This window comes from Ornithorhynchus anatinus, chromosome X1 (assembly GCF_004115215.2).
Source record: "Ornithorhynchus anatinus isolate Pmale09 chromosome X1, mOrnAna1.pri.v4, whole genome shotgun sequence".
NCBI lineage: Eukaryota > Metazoa > Chordata > Mammalia > Monotremata > Ornithorhynchidae > Ornithorhynchus > Ornithorhynchus anatinus.
In genome coordinates this window covers 81,098,029-81,119,970 of record NC_041749.1, presented here as the reverse complement: position 1 = coordinate 81,119,970, position 21,942 = coordinate 81,098,029, and the positions used below count along the sequence as shown (strand labels likewise).

The 21,942-nt window shown below is 50.9% G+C and overlaps 1 protein-coding gene across 1 annotated transcript in view; it reads right to left on the bottom strand.

Moving 5' to 3' along the window:
* NUTF2 (nuclear transport factor 2) overlaps nucleotides 1–19,470 on the bottom strand; it is a 33,685-nt gene extending 14,215 nt beyond the window's left edge. Inside the window, exon 1 of the mRNA XM_029050854.2 lies at nucleotides 19,380–19,470. The gene's annotated coding sequence lies outside the window, so the exon portion shown is untranslated. The remainder of the gene's footprint in view (nucleotides 1–19,379) is intronic.
* Nucleotides 19,471–21,942: the final 2,472 nt, after the last annotated feature.

Sequence of the window (21,942 nt, the reverse complement as noted above, 5' to 3'; positions counted from 1 at the left end):
TTTTTTAAAATTAATCCTGTCACTATCTTTTGTTGCCTTTGGGTTTGTATTGCTTTTACCTTTTCTTATTTTACCTAGTAATGATTCTTCTCTTTCCTTTCATTATCTGTTATCCATCCTCTCTCCCCCTTTATACTTAGATCGTGAGCCCAGGAGGACCAAGGACTACGTTTAATTCTCATCTGTCTATTCTTTCCCAGTGCTTAGTACAGTGTGCTCAGTCCACTGCTTTACACAGTAAGCACTCGATAAATACTGCTACTACTTATCAACCAATGTATTTACTGAACACATGCTGTGTGCAGAACACCGTATTAAGTGCTTGGGAAAGTACAATACAACAGAGTAGGTAAATTCTAACCCTCCCCTCAAGGAGCTTCTGGTGTACAGGGGGAACTAGACATTAAAGTGGATTAGGGTTAGGGGAAATAGAGTTTAAGAATAGAAGAGTTTAAGAATATTTGCAGAAGGGTCGGAGTGATGACGAGACTATTACTACTATAATGGAATTGTACATAGGCTCTCCCCAGCTCTGCTATACTGGCCATGCTTAATCCTGATTACATGGACTTAGCGAGAACTCTGCCTTTGGATATGATATAACTGATATGCTAAATTTCTTGGTTCAGCATGGTGGCAGTTTGGGTGTAGAAGAGTGGATTCTAGCGATGATGCGAAGGTAGAACCGACAGGATGTGGTGACAGATTGAATGTGTGGGTTGAATGAGAGAGATGAGTTGAGGAAAATGACAAAGTTATGGGCTTGGGAGGCAGGGCGAGAGTGGTGGCGTTGTCTACGTGATGGGAAAGTCAGAGAGGGGCCAGGTTTAGGTAGAAAGTGCTCGGTAGAGTGCTCTGCACACAGTAAGTGCTCAAGAAATACTGTTGACTGATTAACTGGACTTAGGAAAAGCATTAAGTTATAGGAGGCAATCAGAGTCCTTACCACAGTACAAGGGAAGAGCGATGGTTATTTTAAACTAGGGCCTGGGGCATCAGTAGTCACCAGAAACAATGAGCCACCCCTCAACACCCCAATGGGGAGACCACTCAGATTCTCTGCCATTTCACCCCATCCCTTCCTCCCACCTCTCAGGGGCCGGATGACTTGCTGCCTAATAGGAGCTTAGCTCAGGCCTCACCCACCGCTGCCTCTCCCAGGAGAAAATTGAAGGTTTTCATACCATGTAGGAACAGGCTTCCACCACAAAAAGAGCAAAGGTAGCAAATATTTGGAGGAGGGAGGTGAGGAGAACACACACACTTTTTTCCCTTACTCCTACGCAGCTACACTTACCTTCAACCTAACCTCAGTAACTAAGGGAGCAGAATCCATCTGAATACCATGGGACAGCAAGGCCAGGGATGCTTAATTCAAACAGTGCACTCAGTAACTGCTCAATAAATACCACTCATTGATTGATTCACCATGACTTGAAAAGCCCATTTACATGGAGGCTCCCTCCTCCTCACCCCAAGGAAGGGTGGGGGAAGGGGGGCGCTGCAGGTCCGGACAGGGCTCAGGGCATGCCTGACATCTGGCCCGGCTCTAGTTGACCTTAGGGAAAAGTACCAGACAGACCAACCACTTTCACATTAGCTGAGCGTGTGCGGGCACGGCCTAGTGGAAAGAGGCCCAGGCCTGGGAGTCAGAGGCCCTGGGTTCTAATCCTGGCTCTGCCACTGGTCTGCTGTGGGACCTTGGGCAAGTCACTTCACTTCGCCGTTACCTCACCTATAAAATGGGAAGAACGAATGTGAGCCCCATGTGGGACGGGGACTGTGTCCAAACTGATTATCTTCTTACCTACCCCAGCATTTTACAGTGCCCGACACATAGTGAGCGCTTAACAAATAACCATAAAAAAAAGGGAGATGCACCTTTTCCTGTCCTGAACAGAACAAAAATTAGTTTTCCACCGCCCAAGGACATGGGGTTCGCCTGGAGACGGGTGGTTTCGGCAGTGACTCCTTGCAGAAAACCTCCGTAGCTGCCCAGGCTTCCCTGTGGGACTGCTACCCCTATCCCGGGGGGCAGGGGGCCAGATTCCACTGTGAGGTGATCCCCTGCTCCTCCCTGAACTCCTCACCTGCTCCCTTTGCCCTGTGATGTTTCCGGTGCACCAGAAGCAGTTCTCTCTGCATTTTCCAGGAAGGATCCTCCCCTCCAGGCCACTGCTTATTGTGGCAGCAAGCAGGCGGGAGGTTTATTTTTAGCAAATATAAAACTATTCCAACATGCTGGCTGTTCTAAAATTAGAGTTCACATACTTAGATGACTAAGATAATAAATCAGTGTCTCTGCAGTCTAGAATTATGGTTCTGAATGATATTTAAAAGAATTAAAACTGAACCAAAACGCAAGTCTTTTTTCCCTGCCAATACAGCAGAGCATCCCCAGGTTCACACACTAAGGGAAACGTTACTCAGCCTGACAGGAAAGTCTAAGTTAAGCTATTATTTACAGCCATCATCTCTCTAGACTGTAAGCGTGTTGTGGGGCAGGGAACGTATGTGCCAACTCCGTTACACCGTACTCTCCCAGGCGCTTAGTACAGTGCTCTGCACACAGTAAGTGCTCAACAAATACCACTGACATTGAGGAACAAACAACTGCCAGCTAAGACTTCAGCGTGAACTTGAGACTAGGATATGGGGTCCTGTGGAAATCCTATTCAGGTGATAAATGCTTCTAATATTGTGCAATATCTGCATAATAATAATGATTATCTTTGACAGAGGTCATGTCCCCTCCCCACCCCCACCCCCCACACACCCACGCCCAACTTCCCTTAGAGGGTCAGGACCTTTTTCTTTGGCCAGCTCACCTCATTAAGCTTGCCACCCTACCTTCGGGCACAATATGCAGAAAGGAGTCGCCTTTTCCACTGTCAAGCCAAAGCTCCCCTCTCAACCTTCGTTTTTACAATCCAGGAGTGAGTGTAGGTGACACCCTTGCAAGCCTAGAGCTCGGGGAAACCCAGGTGAGACACTCTGGTAGAAACCATCCACGCTAGCAGAAGGAGGCACGGCTCGTCTACCCAAAACGGGACTTGGCGGAACTCCGGAATCAATCGTCATTAATCCATCAGTAGCATTTATTGAGTGCCTACCGTAGTCAGAGCATTGTGTAAAGCACTTGGGAGACCCAGATTTGGCCCCTCAAAAAGCTTACCATCTATCCCAGAGACTGACAGGCACAAGCCATTCACAAGCATTATGGTTGTTGATGGATAAAGCTAAACATATGAGGGTGTAACAATCTAAACTGAGATTGTAAGTGCTGAGGGCAACCTTTAGCTGAACTCAACCTGAGACTATGCCTCCCGGAGGAAGTGGGTTTTTCAGGAGGTCTTAATTCTCTTTATTTATACTGATGCTATTGATGCCTGTTTACTTGTTTTGATGTCTGTCTCCCTGCTTCTAGACTGTGACCCCGTTGTGGGCAGGGATTGTCTGTCTTTGTTGCTGAATTGTACTTTCCAAGCACTTAGTACAGTGCCCTGCACACAGTAAGCACTCAATATATACTATTGAATGAATGAATGACTCGGTCAATCCATCGATGACATTTACTGATTACTTACTATGTGCAAAGTACTGTACTGAGCACTTGGGAGAGTACACAACAGAGTTGGCAGCATGCTGCCTGTCCACAATGAGCTCACAGCCTAGAGGGGCTGTATATAGAAAGGAAGCAACGTGGCTCAGTGGAAAGAGCCCGGGCTTTGGAGTCAGAGATCATGGGTTCGAATCCCGGCTCGGCCACTTGTCAGCTGTGTGACTTTGGGCAAGTCACTTCACTTCTCGATGCCTCAGTTACCTCATCTGTAAAATGGGGATTAAGACTGTGAGCCCCACATGGGACAACCTGATGCTCCTGTGTCTACCCCAGCGCTTAGAACAGTGCTCGGCACATAGTAAGCGCTTAACAAATACCAACATTATTATTATTAAAGGAAGGAAGAGCAGACTCGAAGAAGGAAGGGGGTGAGCAAGCAAGGGGTCGGAGGTGGGAGAGTCTGTAAAAGGGAAGGGCGAGGGCCTAGCTCAGGGAGAATGCCAAGGTGGAGTGTTGGTACAGGAAGTCAGTTAATCATATTTAATGAACGCTCACTGTGTGCACAACATTGTACTGAGCGCTTGGGAGAGTACAATATAACAATATACACATTCCCCGCCCACAAAAAGCTCATGGTCTGCAGGGGGAGACAGACATTAATATAAAAAATTACAGATATGTACATAAGTGCTGTGGGGCTGGGAGGGGGGATGAATAAAGGGAGCCAGTCAGGGTGATGCAGAAGAGAGTGGGAGAAGAGGACAGGTGGGTTTAGTCGGGGAAGCCAAGTCAAGGAGGGACAGGAAGAATGGTGATGTTGTCGACCGTGATGGGCAAGTTAGGTGGAACAGTGGATTGTGGTGGGAAGATGAAAAGTTCAGCTTTGGAAATATTGAGTTTGAGGTGTGGGCAGGAACGTGGAGATATCCTGGAGGCAAGAAGCAGTGCAAGACTGCAGAGGAAGGGGGAGGTCAGGGCTACTCTTGGGAGTTAGATTTGGGAGGCATTCCCACAGAGGTGGTAGCTGAAGCCACTGGAGGGGTTGGCCGAGTGAGTGAGTAAAGTGAGAAGAGAAGGGGATTCAGAACAGAGCCGTAGAGGACGTCCAGTTAGGGGTGAGAGGTGGAAGCCAGAAGAAAGGCTGAAGGGAGGCCAGAGAGGCAGGAGGCGAACGAGGGGGAAGCCATGACAGGAAAACCAACATTGGATAGAGTTTCCAGAAGGAAAAGGCCAACAGCTGCAAAGGCAGGCCAAGAGGTCAAGAGAGCCCATTAAATCTGGCAAGGATGAGAAGGGCAATGGTGGCCTAAGAGAGGGCAGTCTTGGTGAAATGAAGATCCCAGGGAGAAGATTACTTGGGATAATAAAGGGAAAACTAACTTCCACCCGGTAATCCAGGGACCAGGACAGTTTCCCTCTAAGCAACTCCAAACCTGCGCCAAAACCTCCTGAAAAGCAGGAGCCAGGAATCAAAACACTAGACAGATGTCGGGAATATGTCTCCCAACTCAGACTATACTCTCCTAGGCACTTAGTACAGTACCCTACACAAAGTAAGTGCTCAATAAATACCACTGATTGATTGATGCCACCAGGTAAAGATGGGGAACAATCTTGTGTTCAGGAGAGAGGCGATGCCTATGCTGAGGCCAAGGGCTAACAAATGAGAGAAAGGGAATGAAATTAAAATTATCCCAATGTGCATGAACAGGTGTGGCCACAACCCCTAAAATCAGATAATAATAATTATTATTATTATTATGGTATTTGTTAAGTGCTTACCATGTGCCAGACACCGTTCTAAGTGCTGGGGTAGGCAAAAGATTAATCAGGTTGGACACAGTCCCTGTCCCACATTGGCCTCATGGTCTTAATCCCCATTTTATGGATGAGGGAACTGAGGCACAGAGGAGTTAAGTGCCTTGCCCAAGGTTACACAGCAGACAAGTGGCAGAGCCCGGATTAAAACCCATGTCCTTCTGACTCCCAGGCTCGTGTTCTGTCCACTGGGCCATGCTGCTTCTCAGCCCGATGCCCGGCTGTCACTAATAGGCAAAGACTGGGGCTGACAATCACCCTAATATCGCTACAAAGTTCCTCTTTCCAGGCTGAACACCACACCATTTTAAGGGTTCTTTTTCCTTCCTTCATTAGATACTTTGAAACAAGTGGCAACCTCCTCGGTAGGCTTACTGAGTTCCTGCACTGTGCTGACTCACATTTAAGAACCCTAGAGGCAAGGAAGGTCGGGAGGTGAAAAGTGAGACCTCAAAGCCCCCCATGCCCCTCTAAGCAAGGTGATACCTAATATGGAAGGATCAATGATCATCCTATTTCAATCATATTTACTGGGTACACCGTGTAGAGAACACTGCATTAAGAGCTTGGGAGAATACAACACAACAATATAACAGACACATTCCCTGCCCACGGCGAGCTTCAGGAACAATTTCAAAGGGCTTGGGGAGGAACTAGAGGAGTTCTGCCAACGTCAGCTTTTAAAAAATCTGAGAAATAATAATGTTGGTATTTGTAAAGTGCTTACTATGTGCCGAGCACTGTTCTAAGCGCTGGGGTAGATACAGGGTAATCAGGTTGTCCCACGTGAGGCTTACAGGTAATCCCCATTTTACAGATGAGGTAACTGAGGCACAGAGAAGTTAAGTGACTTGCCCACAGTCACACAGAAATGCCATATCCACACCAGCAAAACAGAAAAAAGTAGCTCAACCAAGCTCAGGGGAGATGGGTGTGGGGGAATCAAAGTGGACAGCAAAAGCAATCAAGTAATGATTTTTATTAGAAACAAATTATAAGTCCGGCTCCCCTAAGACATGATACTTCCAATCACCACATGAGGAGCTTAAACCTGCTCCAGTAAACTTCTCCAACACTGAAAAAGCAGAGAGAATTGAGGCAAGCCTACAACCCAAAATTAATTACAGTAGCATCAGGCCTGGATCGAGGCAGGTAACAGGCCAGTGGAGACTCTTCCTGCTTTTTTTAGCTGAGAAACATTACCATCAATAAATAAAATTAGCTATCAACTGCTCTTAGGGGGCTGAACACTGCAATAGGCGTTAGGGATTTACTTTAAGAAACAGATGTGGTCCTGATCCTGAAGGAATTTATCAGCCTTCAAACAGGTGAGAGAAAACTAAACCACAACCACAAATGGTAAGCCATGCTAGTTTTCCCACCCTGCTCCCTACGTCCAACCAAAACCTCATCTGCTTTAACTAAAGCCCATCTCATTTCTTTGGTCCTCAGGAGGCACCCTCCCCATAAAAACCTTTCTTCTACTCGAGAGAGTTAAGTCTTCCCTCCCAGGTAAACAATTCCAATTCCTTTAACTTTTCTTCATACCACCTTATTGTCCTACCTTTTAATCATTTCTGTCACTTTGTTCTAGACCATCTCCCGCTACACTACATCCTTTTTACAACTAATCTGACCGATGCAGAGCATACCGGAAGGTCTTGACTTCAGGGGAGGGTGAGAGAAGTGATACAAAAGTTAGCCAGCAAGGAACAAAGAAATATTTGACTTTATCTGGGAAACCGTTTATGAAACCCATTTCCGATTTAAACATTTCTACTTCAACCGGAACCTGTCTTACTATCTGCACTGCTGCACTACTCTCTACTCTCATATGGGACCCACTCCATGGAGGTGATTGTCCCCAGAGGTTTTTGAGTTAGACTCCCAAACCTCCTCATCCAGGTCTCTGGAAAGTTCTGAGAATTTCCAATCGGGGCTCAAAATGGTGACTTTAAGGCCTATTAAGTTTTCTGAAGCCCGTCCCCTCTCAGTCCTCATCTCCCCTTAAAATCCCCACCCCCTTTGGGTCCATTCCTCTCCCCTGCTCTACAATGAAAAGCTGGCACTTCTGTCTACATCAGAGAATCCACACAAAAAAAGCAGGGCTCTTTTGAGGGAGGGGTGGGGGCCACTTAAGGGTGCTGTTGTCCGTAACAACCAGCATCACAAATCTCTCCCAAATCAGAACCCAAACATTCCTTCAACATTTCACAGCCAACAAACTGACATGTTGACATACCCTGCCCTAAATTTCAGGATAATTTGCTTATACTTTCGACCTCCCTAAGCTAAGACACCAATTCAGAGCACTACACCCTCCCAAAACAAGTGCTGTTCATGGAGCTGGACAAATATTACTGGTGGAGCAACAACTTACATCCCTCCAACTTGCCTTAGGGCCAAGAACTAAAACCCAAGGGGGGGGGTGCTGAGGGGGCATAATGAGTTGAGTACAGTGTGACACGTGCACACATGGTGTAGAGCCTTCGGCATTAGCAGTGCCCCTGAACGTAATCTGCCTGGAGTTGCTAAGGTTGCCTGAGCAGACTTTAGATGGGATGGCCCTAGAGGGCATGGACTGCACCTTAACCAGATTTAGATAGCCCTCGATGGAACCTAAGGAAAACCATTACTGCCGGGGGTGGGTGGCCAAACTGCACCTCTTCTTCAGTTGCTTCAGTGGCTTCCTTTTTGCCACGGCGGCAGGCTAAAGCATGCCACCGCTCCAGCCCCTTCGGTGGCCGTGCTCCCACCCGCCCATGTGGGCCCGGGCCAGGGTGGGGTGTGGTGCCCAGCCCCTCTCCCAGCTGCCTCTAAACTGACGAGGTGGTAGGAGATTGGCCCCAGGGAGCCGTGAACAGGGAAGGACGATTTAAAGAGGCTGTGCAGGCAAACAGGAGGACAAACAGACACCAGCCGTCCCCACACCACCTTCCGCCGGCCTCGAAGAATTGGAGGAAGCGGGATCCGGTCAGCAACGGTAGCCACCAGAGACAGTGGCGGGAGACGGCCAGGGGCACCGTTGCTGCCGCCATCCCATTTGAAGCTCATCCGCATCTGTCACCGTGACGCTTTGTTTCACGCGAGTCACCTCCAGCAGGAAGGCAGCAACCGCCCCCAGGTCCATGTGCCAGCACCGCCACCCCGCCCACGTCAGCCTGTGAGCCCCGGGAAGAGTCCTCCCTGAGCAAGGCAGCGGTGGCTGGGCCACCAGGCGACGACACGCCCCCCCACCGCTGCTGCCCCCAGCCCGACATGAGGTTTGTCGTGACTCCGACAGGCTGGTCCTTAGTGAGTAGCCAACGGCTGCCACTTCCCACCTCCCACGGCCCCCAGAACGCTTGCTCTCCGCCACTTACCACCTCTGGCTCTTGGCCACATTACATTGTTGCTTTGTGACTCCGGTTCATGAGGCTTGGCCACTCGTGCATTACTGGGTCAGATCAATTATCCACCGGGCCCAATATTCTGTCCCTGACAGTGGCAACGCGATGCTTGAAAAAAACACTGCTGGTTTGCCCTCCTTGGCATCTATCCTAATAGTTAGGGGATGTATTATCATCTAATCCCCTAATTTTTCCCTCCACATCCCTAACCTTCCCTTAGAAGAACTGTTCGGCAACCTGACCAAGCAGGGCCTTTAAACCTGTTTGATGACAACCCCGCTGCAACACCCAATCTGAATTGGAATCTCTCTTTTCAGAGTTCTTCCCAACTGAAGGCTGAGACGAAAAAAGAAAAAGGAAAAAAAAAATAGATTAAAAAGATGGGAAGCAACATGGCCTCATAGAAAAAGCCAGGCCTCAGAGTCAGGACCTGAGTTCTGCCACTTGCCTGCTGGGTGACTCTGGCAAGTCACTTGACTTCGCTGGGCCTCAGTTTCCTCCTGCAAAATCGGGATGAAATACCTGTCCTCCCTCTCCCTTAGACTGTGAGCTTCACATGAGTCGGGGACTGTGTCCAACGTGATTATCTTTCACCTACCCCCGGGTTAGTACGGTGCTTGGAAACTAAGTAAGCACCGAACAAACACCACACTTATGATGATGAGGGCGGTGGTGACTATTTAAAAAGGCCTGTCTGCTTTAAAAGATGTGGTTAAACTGACTGTAAAGTCAGCCAAATCTCTAGAAGCATCTGTAGGGCAAGTGGACGTGACTTATATCACTCACCTATGACAGGCCGGAGACAGGCCTCAAGAGTGCCCTACGACCCTCCGAGCTCCGAATCTGCCTTTCACACTTGGAGGCGCATGGCCATTTGGGTATTTCCATTTGAGAACTTAGAGGCAGGGAGAAAGCACAGACAAGGGATAGAGGATTCAGGCTTTCCACGAGCACCTACCTCCCCTCCTTTACTTCCTTCCACAGGATTACTGGCATTTCTTACCAAACACCGTGTTTATGGAAACATGGTAGAACTAGTTCAAAACAACTCTGGCCTGCTACCAAAGTCCTCAGTTGCCCCAGGAGTCTGTAACCTGCAATTCAGGAACCAGCACCCTAATCACTCACTCAGATCTGCAATGAAATCAGCAAACACATCAATAATCCAGAGGATCAAATCAACTCAGAGAAGACCAGAGGATCCAGCGTTCTAGGAGAGGATGCTGAGCAAAACCACGCCCAGGTAAATGCCAGACTGTTACACCGGTTCCAGCACAACCCAGTGGAAAGGGCACAGGCTTAGGAGTCAGGAGTCATGGGTTCTAATCCCGGCTCCACCACCTGTCAGCTGTGTGACTTTGGGCAAGTCACTTAACTTCTCGGTGCCTCAGTTACGTCATTTGCAAAATGGAGACTAAGACCGAGAGCCTCATGTGGGACAACCTGATTACCCTGTATCTACCCCAGCACTTAGAACAGCACTCGGCACACAGTAAGCACTTAACAAATACCAACATCATTATTATTATTATAGTCAAAGAAACCCATCCAAGCACACAAAGAAGCTTTCACTTCATTTTTTTTTCTGCCCTTTCCATAGTAGGTACCCCACAGCTTAACTCCTCTGGAAGGCCGCAAAGGCTCCATCTGATCCCCTTTTGACCACTAACTGGCTGGGTGACCTGGAGCAAGGAAACGCTCTACCTCTGGATCCTCACCTGGGAGCTAAGTTTAGCCCTGCTGGGACAAACTATCAGAATTTAGCCCTTGGGGGGTTGGGGGAGCAAAGTCTTGAAATTGGATTCATTTAATAGAGCCCATGAAGGTCATGGGTATTCCCCTCCCAGATGGCAGCAGTGAGCCAGAGAAAAAAGTTTGAAGGCCGAGATCAAGTTGGGGACATGGAGGGTTGACCTCAAGCGGTCACTATTTCCTGGCTGAAGATCTTTGAGTTTGTCGGCTCCGCTACTACCAACAAGAAGTGCTTATCACCTTCAGTTGCATTTATTGAGCACCTTACCATGTGCCGAACCCTGTACTAAGTGCTTGGGAGAGGACATTAGAAGTAGAAAACCAGGTCCCTACCCCCAAGGATCTGGTAACCTAATAGGGGAGGCAGTGCTTTGCACATGGAAAGCGCTTAATAAACACTATCATTACTCCTACAAATTACTTACAAATAGTGGAAGCAGGAGGAAGAAGCAAAGATTCAACTTGTGAAAGCAGGAGTAGGGCAAGATGATGGAGTAGAGTACGCAGCTCCGTACATAAATAAATGCAAAGGGTGGCTGGTGCCATTTAGATGACCTGGGGTGGTGGGGTGGTGGAAATTAATCGGGGAATACTTCCTGGAAGAGATGATATTCCCGGAAGATGGGGAGGGATGTTGTCTGGTGGATTTGGCAGGGGAGGAGTTGTTCCTGTATATGAGCAGTGGGGCAAAGATTGGAGTAGAAAGTGAGGTTGGGGAAGAAGATTAGTTTGGGAAGAGCCAAGAGAGCACAAGCTGGGGAGTAGACCAGTGACGAGAATAGATATGTAAGGAGAGAGTTGAGTTAGAGAAGCAGCATGGCTCAATGGAAAGAGTCCGGGCTTGGGAGTCAGAGTTCATGGGTTCGAATCCCAACTCTGCAACTTGTCAGCTGTGTGACTGTGGGCAAGTCACTTAACTTCTCTGTGCCTCAGTTCCCTCATCTGTAAAATGGGGATTAACTGTGAGTCTCACGTGGGACAATCTGATTACCCTGTATCTAGTCCAGCGCTTACTATGTGCAGAGCACTGTTCTAAAGGCTTAACAAAATACCAACATTATTATTATTATGGGAGCCAACCGTCTGGAGTCTCTGCTTGATGTGGAGGGAGATGGGTAGCCACTGAAGGGTAGCTTTTGTTTTCTTTTTATTGCAGGAGTGAAGAGATGTGTGCCACATGTCATGTAGATCTTTCACACTCACTTCTACTACCCAGATTTTACCCTTCTTTCGCTGAATCCTATGGCACTATGACTGACAGCCACACAACTCAGTTCCCAATGCCCTCAGTGGGGGCTTGTGAGGATCTCTTTCCCCGGCAGGAACTGTAACATGCATAGGATCTTGCAATGGTCTGGGTACCCTGGCAATCAGCGCCCCACACTTAATTATACTTAGGCCAAGCAAGCTAGTTAAAGAAAGCACCCCTAAAGGCAGTGCCAATCAGACCTGGACAAATATACCAACTTTGGACCTCCAGTTCTGTTTTCCCTCGGGCAGTGGGCTAATGGCTGCTCCTCGGGGTTCCCTCTCCACACTCTCATAAAAGGGGGACTAGAATACCCGCCACCCACCTAGGAATCCCTGAGACAGCCTTCTAAGAGGCCCTGATTCTTGGGAAAGGAACAATAGAAAAACTCAAAGTCATTTCCTCTGACTCCTTAACCTCCCCGCTAAACACGCCCAAAAAATATTCTCCAAGGACTTCTCCCAAAGACAAACTCACCCAAGTCGAGTTCCCTGTCAGGTTTACAGGCCCTTCGGTAGAATCCTGGCACTGTCAACCATCCCCAAGGGCAGGTTTCCCCCATCCCCCAATTTTACCTGTGGAAAGTACAGAAAGTAAGAGGGTAGAGAGGTGTGGAAGGTTGGGAGGTGGTGGGGGGAGGGTTCACATATTCCCACCTCGTTTGGAGCCCTCAGTGACTTCAAAAGCCTAGGCTTGCCCTCTGTGGTGCCACAAATACTCTGAGCTTTAGTTCCCGATGTTAGGTAAGGGACAAGATCCTGACCCAATAGAAATAATCCCCTTTATCTGCCTTGGGTCCCCATTCCGCTACCCTGAAAAAGATTTGGGCATGGCAGGAGGGGCGACCTTGGCATGTATAAGTCAGAGCACATATAAAGGAAACCTACTTTTATGAAGGCCTTCTTCAGGCCAAAATTCCAACTGGAATGGAATCTGGATCCCACGCCATTTCTTAAATAAAACCAACTTCGCTTGACACGGAGTCACCCGATGATGCCCGTTCTCAGAAAGTAGCCCCAGAATAAAGTGAGGGAAGCTCAAGCTAGTCTCCCTACATTGATGAGTTCTGGTCAATGTCCTTGTTGCTCCCGACAGTGCTAATAGCCATGATGGCATTTATTGAGCGATCATTTGGTGTGCTGCACTATGCCCAGTCCCTGTCTCAAGGAGTTTAACCTTGAATGGGGGCATATATAAGGCCTTTAGAAATTGTGAGGCAGCGTGATAAGCAAGAGCCCCAGGCAACAGGATGCTTGGAGTCACCATGTGATAGTTGTCCTTCTTGTCATCCATCCTCAGTCAGGGATGCACCATCCAATATCACTAATGCTTTCATTTCCCTCCCTCTCTTGTCTATAATGGGTTCCTTCTCATCCAGGAGTTTACCTAACCTCTCTGAAGCCTACAAAAATGAGGCACAGTGCATGAGCAAAGAGCAGTGACAGACCGACGTACAGAACCCAGAGTACTGTTGGAGAGTGGAAAAGATGAATCGAACAAAAACCAGGAGGGGGCTTTCAAGAACTTGAAACTTTCAGGAGGGAATGGAGGTGTGTGTTGGGGGGTGGGGGGAGTTGGGGGCGAGAGGAGGAGAAAATGGGACAGACCTGTAATGAAAGGATAGCAAACAGCAGGGCAAAATTTCATCTTTCTGAGTTCTTTTAATGGCATGTAAGTGCTTACTATGTGCCAGGCACTGTTCTAAGGGCTGGGGTAGATACAAGCTATTCAGGTGGTCTGCAGTCCCTGTCCCATGTGAGGCTCACAGTCTTAGTCCTCATCGTACAGATGAGGTAACAGGCATAGAGAAGTGAAGCGACTTGCTCAAGGTCACACAGCAGACAAGTGGTAGAGCCGGGATTAGAACCCAGGTCCTCCTGACTCCCAGGCCCGTGTTCTATCCACTAAGCCATGCTGCTCCTCTATGGTTCTACTGTAAAGGACCGCGGAGTACGGCAACTTAAACGAGTAAAAAGATAGATTACTAAAATGGCTCTACTTTCTAATCATTATAGCGATTTCAAGTGATCCAGGTTTATTTTCAGTAAACAGGCTATAAAATTAGTAGGGGGCTTTATGGTGGAGGGTAGTTAAGTGTAGTATACCACTCTTCTAAGTACTGATCACTCAGGTGGCCCACGTCTGAGGGTTGGTCCTTCCCTGGTGAGGAAGGGACTGAAACAGACCTCTTTACATTAGCTGGGTTACCTGTGGAGAAAACAAAACTATTTTTGAATGAGAAGTCTGCACCTCAACGTTTGATACTTCTTTCAAACAGCAGAAAACCCCAGCCCAGGGGGCCTCCAGCAGCATGAAGATTAGGCCTGAAGGGTAGAGGTGCGGTTCCTGATCCACCAGGTGGAGAGTGGCTGCGGGTGCCAGGGGAGAGGTCGGGAGGGGCAGAGACCCCGGGCTGAGGGTTTTCTGGGCCCTCCCTGTTCGACAGGCATGGCCGGCTGAAGGGGAGTTGGACTATCAGGTCAATCCCTCCCCAACCCCACCTCCTCGGCCCTCTCACTGCCCACTTTCCGTCTTCACTTTCCCTAGCTCCCTCTGGCCTCGCCCCGCCGTAATGGGGGCTTGGCCCAGGCACTGCAGAGACCAAGATGGCCAGCCCGCCCCCGATCTGATCGCTCCCAGCTGGCTGCACCCCCACCGCCACCCCTCCAGGCTGGCAGGCAGGGGGTGTAGTTTCCCTGGCTCCTCGCCCTCCCCCGCTCCCAGGGCAGGCAACCCGGTCTCTGAGTAGGGAAACCAAGACAGGACGGCAGCTGAGAGCCCAGTGTGGAAGCTACGATCAGGCTGGGTCTCCCCCATGCAGAAAGACCCGCAGAAGAGGTGCCGGCTGCAGGTTCTGGCTCTTGGGACTGGAAAGGGAGCAGAGGTTATTATTATTGTGGTATTTGTGCTGCGCCTACGATGCGCCAAGCACTGTTCTAAGCGCTGGGGTTGATACAAGGTAATCAGGTTGCCCCACGTGGGGCTCACAGTCTTAATCCCTATTTTACAGATGAGGTCACTGAGGCCCAGAGAAGTTAAGCGATTTGCCCAAAGTCACACAGCTGACAAGTGGTGAAGGCAGGATTAGAACCCACGACCTCTGACTTCCAAGCCCATGCTCTTTCCACTGAGCCACGCTGCTTCACGGTTGAAGCTCACTGTGCTCCAGGAGAATCCCCCAAACGACCTAGCGCCCCCACACAGGAATGGGACAAGAGGAGAGCCTAACCCGACCAAGATCTGGGTGAAAAACACAGCAGCGACACTGAAATGCCCACCCTGCGCACCCTCCGCCCTCTCATCGCAACTGAGGATCTCTCTTGTCTGCTCCCGGCACTCTCTGCGCGCGAGGGACTGGGCAGAAAAGCCCCTGCTCTACCTCTTTGGACCCTCTTCACCTCCAACTGAGCTAAATACTCAGTAACTGCAGCCTCGCCGACCCACGCATCCTCAGCACCCCCACACCACCACGACCGAGGAATGCTCCGCCTGCCCACTGGCCCGCTCTGTACGCCACCCACGCTGCCTCCCCCAGAAACTGGCACCGTCTCCCCTCTGCGCCATGGAGGAGACCCCACCCCGTCCTGCTTTCCTTCACCCCAGGGGGGCAGAGAACAGCACCCGTGGCACAAGGCCTCCACAAAAACTCTGGAAGACCCGAGGCCGCGGCAGTCATTGCTGTGGCTTCGGGTATGCCGTGGACTCTGAATCACGAAGAACGTGAAATTCTGGTCCTCCAGACACAGTTCCAGCCAACTAAGTCCTCCGGTCTGTGTCACCTGTGCATTCGCGTCTGCTCCCCATCTCCCCCCACAGCCCCACAGCACTTATGTACCTGTTCATTTGTGAGGCCGTCATTGGGCAGGGATTGTCTCTATCTGTTGCCGAATTGTACATTCCAAGCGCTTAGTACAGTGCTCTGCACATAGTAAGCACTAAGTAAATACTATTGAATGAATGAATTTGTAATGTATGTAAGCTCCCTGAGGGTAGGGATGCTGTCTACCCGCTCTCTGCACACATAAGCTAAGCGCTTAACATATCTCACTGATTGACAAAAAGCATACACCAATTACAAAAGGAAGTCTGAGGCATCAGGACTTCATCACAGCTTCCCCACACCCGTTGGGCAAGCCCTCCTCCAACTCTAGAGCTCGGTTCACTCTCTGCTCAATCCAGAGAGAGGCTGTTTTAGTGCTCTTTGCAAATGACTTGAGCAGTTTGGAAAACTAAAGGTGCTTTTCTGAAGCACTCAACATGGTAACATGTCCAAAGGTGCTTAGTACAGTGTGCTCTGCACACAGTAATGCTCAATAAACACCACTGACAGACTGATAAGCAGCACAAAACACCCCAGGTCCCACCTGCCAGAAACTAATATTAAAAAGAGTAAAACCAACCCCCAAGATATGGGGTGCTGAGGTAAAACACTTGGCAAGTTCCTCTACGCCTTTTCTGGGCTCTTTTGCAAATATACTTGCAATTTACTTTGTGTTTACTGGCCTGATGCAATCAAATAAGCATGCATCCCGTACCAGGAAACTCACCGCACTCTTCAAGGGAGCAGAAGAAAAAGGATTTTTACGCAAAGGGAGGGTCAAATGTAACATTTGTCTTGGCTGTGACCGCAGAGCAAGAAAAAGGAAATTATCTGAGCTAAGTGGGACTACGGCTTGTTCAAATCACTGAAAGTCCAGATAACTGAACAAAATTGGATTTGAATATCTTGGACAGGCAATTGCCCAATACTGTTTGGTTACTCAAGCTTTTAATCATTAGATGGTGAGAAGCAACGATATCAACACTAATTGCTTCTTTCTTTTCTTCTGAGGAATGGAAAATTCTTCCTTTTCTTTCATTCAAACAGAATTTGACTCACCAGATCCCTGTGATGTATGGAGGGGCTTAGATCCTAACAGCTACTTAGCGAATGGCGGTTAAGAGATTGGACCGAGTTCTCAGCAGTGTAACCCTATAAGCCAGACCGGCCCATCATGAGTCTGTCCTCTAGCAAGGCTGCCCGTCGAGTCCCTAACTCTTAGTGCCAACAGCAAATGCAGTACATTTTGATCCGATCCATCCCAATCCCACCCAGAGGCCATATCTAGATTTAAGTATCAACGAAGACAAGTAGACTTTTTGGTTTCTGCTCTCTTCATTTAACCAAAACCGCCCTCCCCAAAGTCCCCAAAGAGCTCCTCCATGACAAATCTACAGGACTATCTTAATCTTTCTGGACCTCTCTCGGCTGCCTCGGACACTGCAGACCATTCCCTTCTGGGGAAAAAAAACCACTATCTAACCTCGGTTTTGTGGACCCGGTTCTCTCCTGGTTCTTCTCTCACCTTTCTGGCAGCTCCTTCTCAGCCTCTTTCTCGGGTTCTTCCTCCCATCTCATCCCCCCAGCCGCTTGAGAGCGTCCCTCGGGGCTCCCTTCTGGATGCCCTTCTCTTCTCCAGCTCTCACTCGCTCTCTTGATTTTAATTACCACCTCTATGCGGATGACTCCTAAACCTATCTTCCTACCTTAAGCGACCTGCCCACAGTCAACCAGCAGGCAAAGTGGCAGAGTTAGGACTGTAGCCTGTGTCCCTTATTCCAGTGCTTTTTCCACCGGAGAAATGGGATAGCACGACTCAAACCCTAAACACTCTTTCCTTCTTCTCCCTTTCAATTATTTTAGAGTCTGTCTCCCTCCGCTAGACTGGATGTCCCTCGAGGGCAGGGATCTCAGCACTAACTCTACCGCACACTCTCCCGAGTGCTCGCAGGGCTCTGCACACAATAGGCACCGGATAAACATCAAGTGCTGCGATAAGAGGACAGCTACCAACGAATCTAAAGCCCTTCTGGAAAAGGAGAAATGAAATCGATAGGCTCATCCTCACGCAAGGCTTTACACGGAGTCAGGATCAAGAAGATCAGCACTTCGTTTACTGGTCCCGGGCTCCGGATCCTTTTCACAAGGCACTGCAGAGGATGTCCCAAATGACTTCTGCTGCAACCCAGGAGATTTAAAGGTTGATTTCTTGGCCCCAGTCCCAGACCCCACGGGCCACGCCTTCTCCCCTGAATCGGGGGGACGGGGGGACGGGGAGGGACACGGACACTATTCATTCAATAGTATTTATTGAGCGCTTACTATGTGCAGAGCACTGTACTAAGCGCTTGGAATGAACAAGTCGGCAACAGATAGAGACAGTCCCTGCCGTTTGACGGGCTTACAGTCTAATCGGGGGAGACAGACAGACAAGAACAATGGCAATAAATAGAGTCAAGGGGACGAACATCTCGTAAAAACAATGGCAACTAAATAGAATCAAGGCGATGTACATTTCATTAACAAAATAAATAGGGTAATGACAAAATAAATAGGGTAATGGAACGTTCCCTCCCAAATTAGCCCCTCTGGTTTTTCATTTTTAAATCCAGACCTAACCGCCAAAACGGGCCGCGTGGGGCCCCTCGCCCCCAATATCTGGGGACTGCTGCCCGGGATCGTTTGGAAAAACCAGCTCGGAATAGCAAGAGATTGATCTCGAAGTAGTCCCGCATTTTTACCAGCAGGCTTCTCTCCTACCTTCACGGACTTCGGGAGAGCTAAAGGTATTCGCCAGGTCTCCCGGACCGAGATCGTCACCGCCGACGGAATTCCCCGAGCGCCTGGGGGCAGGGGGACTGTAGTGGGTACTTGGGGGGGGGGGGGTGCCACCCTGCCCTCGAGACACTAACGGGGAAAGACGAGCAGAAGAGCCGACGGGCCATTCTGGCGCCAGCCTTCCGGGCCACCAAGTCAATCTCACAGATCGAACACAACTTCGAGCGAAGGAGAGGATCTGCCTCTGGGAGAAATACCGGCATAGCTACGGACCGAAAACTCCAGTCCCGTCACTCGGACGGGCTCGGGAGGCGAATTGGAAACTGGAAGGGGGGCGAGGCCGGGCACGGGTACGGGTTTAGGATGGGGGTGCCCGGAGCCTGCAATACACCTAACCGAATTAGGGGGAGCCCCGCTCTCCGGCAAGAACGAAGCAACGTGCGCCGGGACCAGCCCAGCCGGAGGAAAAGGAAAAGGAACAGAGCTACCCGGTGAGGAATCACCCGCAGAAAGGGGGCCCCGCACGAGGGGCACATCTCCCCGCCGAATCCTCGGACCTCCTCCTCCCCCTCCCGGCCCCGCTCTACGCCGCGCTTACGGCCTCTGCTCTCACCTCCCGCCCTCCCCACCCGCCCCAAACCCGGGGGCCACCCCACAGGCCCCCGGCAGCCCCTCCTTCCCTCCCACCTGGGGCCCCGAGATTCGGGAAGGGCAAAAGGGGTGCCGAGCCGGGCGCCGTCCCCCGCTCCACCCCGCCCCGGCACTCCCATCGGGGCGAGAGCTCGCGGTCCACGTGCCGGGGTGGGGGACCCGGGGTCGGGCCGGGCCGCCCCCGGCCAAGCGGGAAAGCGAGAGGGGGCCGGGGACGTGGGCGTGGGGAGGGGTCGGGGCCCGGGTGGCCAAGTCCGCTCCTCCTCAGCCCCCTGAACCCGGAGGCGATCGGCTCCGTCCCGCGGCTTGCGGTCCCGCTCCCGGCCCGCTTCAGCCCGGGGGGCATCACCCCACACTCACCCGAGCGGCTAGCACTATGGCGGCTCCGGCTCCGGCAACGGCTCTGGCAGCGGCGGCGGCGGCGGCAACCGAACGCGGTCCCGGACGAACAGTCTCTCGCCCTCTCCTCCCCCGCCCCGCCCTTCCCTCTCCCGCCGCGCCCCTCTGCAGTCTGGGAAATGTAGTCTGTCCGCCGCTCCCCTCCCAGCCCGCGGAGCTGAGCGAGGACTACAGGTCCCGGGGTGCCACGTTTCGCGGCCCGCTCACAGGCTGCTCTCTAGGCGGGGAACGAACAGAGAAGGGGATCCGGACCCGACTGAACCTCGGGGGGTTGTGGGCTAGGGGAAGACTGGGACAACTTTGCCGTTTAGCGCCTAAAGAGTTGGGTGCCAACTCCTTCGCGCGAGACGAAGTCTTGAGGCCGTGCCCGGGAAAGGGGGACTCGTCGGGACTCCTGATAGTGGAACCCGAGGCCTAACTCCCCTGCCCCAGGCACCCCTCGGGACTCCAGAGGCCAATGCCTTTCTCCCGCCGAGACCCAAACCGTCCGATCCGACCCTTAGCAGGGACCGGGATTCGCCACCTAGCCCACGGCGAGCCCGAACCGGGGCGGGAACGGCCCGCGTTAACCTCTCCGAGTCAAGGAGGGAAGTCGTTCATTCATTCCATCGCATCTGTGGGGGGCTAACGGTGTGCGGCGCCCTGTGCTAACCGCTTGGAACGTACGGTTGGCCAACGGACAGAGACTATCCCTGCCCAACGACGGGCTCGCGGTCTCAAAGGGGGAGACGGACAGCAAAACAAAAGAAGTACTCGGGCATCGATACCATCAAAATAGATCAATAGAATCGCACATACGCATCGTGAATAAAATTAATAGAGTAATAAATAATATATACAAATATACACAAGTGCTGGGGGAAGGGGGCAGAGCAGAGGGAGGGAGGAGGGGGAATGGGGAGGGGCGGAGGGAAAGGGAGGGCTCAGTCTGGGAAGGCCTTCTGGAGGAGGGGAGCTCTCAGGAGGGCTTTGAAGGGGGGAAGAGAGTGAGTTTGACTGGAGGGGAGGAGGGAGGGCGTTCCCTGGTCAGGGGTAGGACTTGGGCCGGGGGTCGACGGCGGGACTGGCGGGAACGAGGCACCGTGAGGAGGTGAGCGGCAGAGGAGCGGAGTGTGCGGGGTGGGCTGTAGAAAGCGAGAAGGGAGGTGAGGTGGGAGGGGGCAAGGGGATGGAGAGCCTTGAAGCCCAGAGTGCGGAGTTTTTGTTTCGTGCGGAGGTTGATAGGTAACCACCAGAGGGGTTTGAGGAGGGGAGTGACATGCCCAGAGCGTTTCTGCAGGAAGATGAGCCGGGCAGCGGAGTGGGGGACTGGAGCGGGGAGAGACAAGAGGAAGGGAGAACAGAGAGGAGGCTGATGCAATAATCCAGTCGGGATATTATGGAGAGCTTGCACCAGCAAGGTAGCAGTTTGGATGGAGAGGAAAAGGCGGATCTTGGCGATGTTGCGGAGGTGAGACAAGCAGGTTTTGGTGACGGAATGGATGTGTGGGGTGAATGAGAGAGCAGAGTGAAGGATGACACCAAGGTTGCGGGCCTGTGAGACGGGAAGGATGGTAGTGCCGTCCACAGACGGGGAAGTAAAGGAGAGGACAGGGTTTGGGAGGGAAGATAAGAAGCTCTGTCATAGACATGTTGAGTTTTAGGTGGCTGGCAGACGTCCAGGTGGAGGCGTCCTGAAGGCAGGAGGAGATACCAGCCGGGAGGGAGGGAGAGAGAACGGGGGAGGAGATGTAGATTTGGGTGTCATCTGCCGAGAGATGACACCCCTTCCCCACTACCTCCACACCGTCCTCTAGCACTTTACGACAAGCCCCGGGCGAGGTAGAGAAGCAGCATGACCTAGTGGATCGAGCATGGGCCTGGGAGTTAGATGGACCTGGGTTCTAATCTCACTCTGCCGCTTGTCTGCCGTGTGACCTTGGGCAAGTCACTTCACTTCTCCGTGCCTCAGTTACCTCATCTGTAAAATGGGAGTTGACTGTGAACCCCATGTGAGACATGGACTGTCCAACCCGATTAGCTTGAATCTGCCTCAGCACTAAGTGCCCGACTCATAGTAAGTATTTAGCAAGTACCATTAAAAAAAAACAAGATTCGTATTCTGATGCTAATTTTTCAAGCTCTCCACATGATGGAGGTCAGACCACCACCCTAAGAGTCTATCTTCCATTCATTCATTCATTCAATCGTATTTATTGAGCGCTTATTGTGCGCAGAGCACTGTACTAAGCGCTTGGAAAGGTCAATTCAGCAATCAAGAGAGACGATCCCTGCTCACACCGGGCTTACGGTCTAGAAGGGGAGAGGCAGACGTCAAAACAAGTAAACAGGAATCCATATAAATAGAGTTATAGATACATACACATAATAATAATGTTGGTATTTGTTAAGTGCTTACTATGTGCCAAGCACTGGGGTAGACACAGGGGAATCAGGTTGTCCCACGTGGGGCTCACAGTCTTAATCCCCATTTTACAGATGAGGTAACTGAGGCACCGAGAAGTTAAGTGACTTGCCCAAAGTC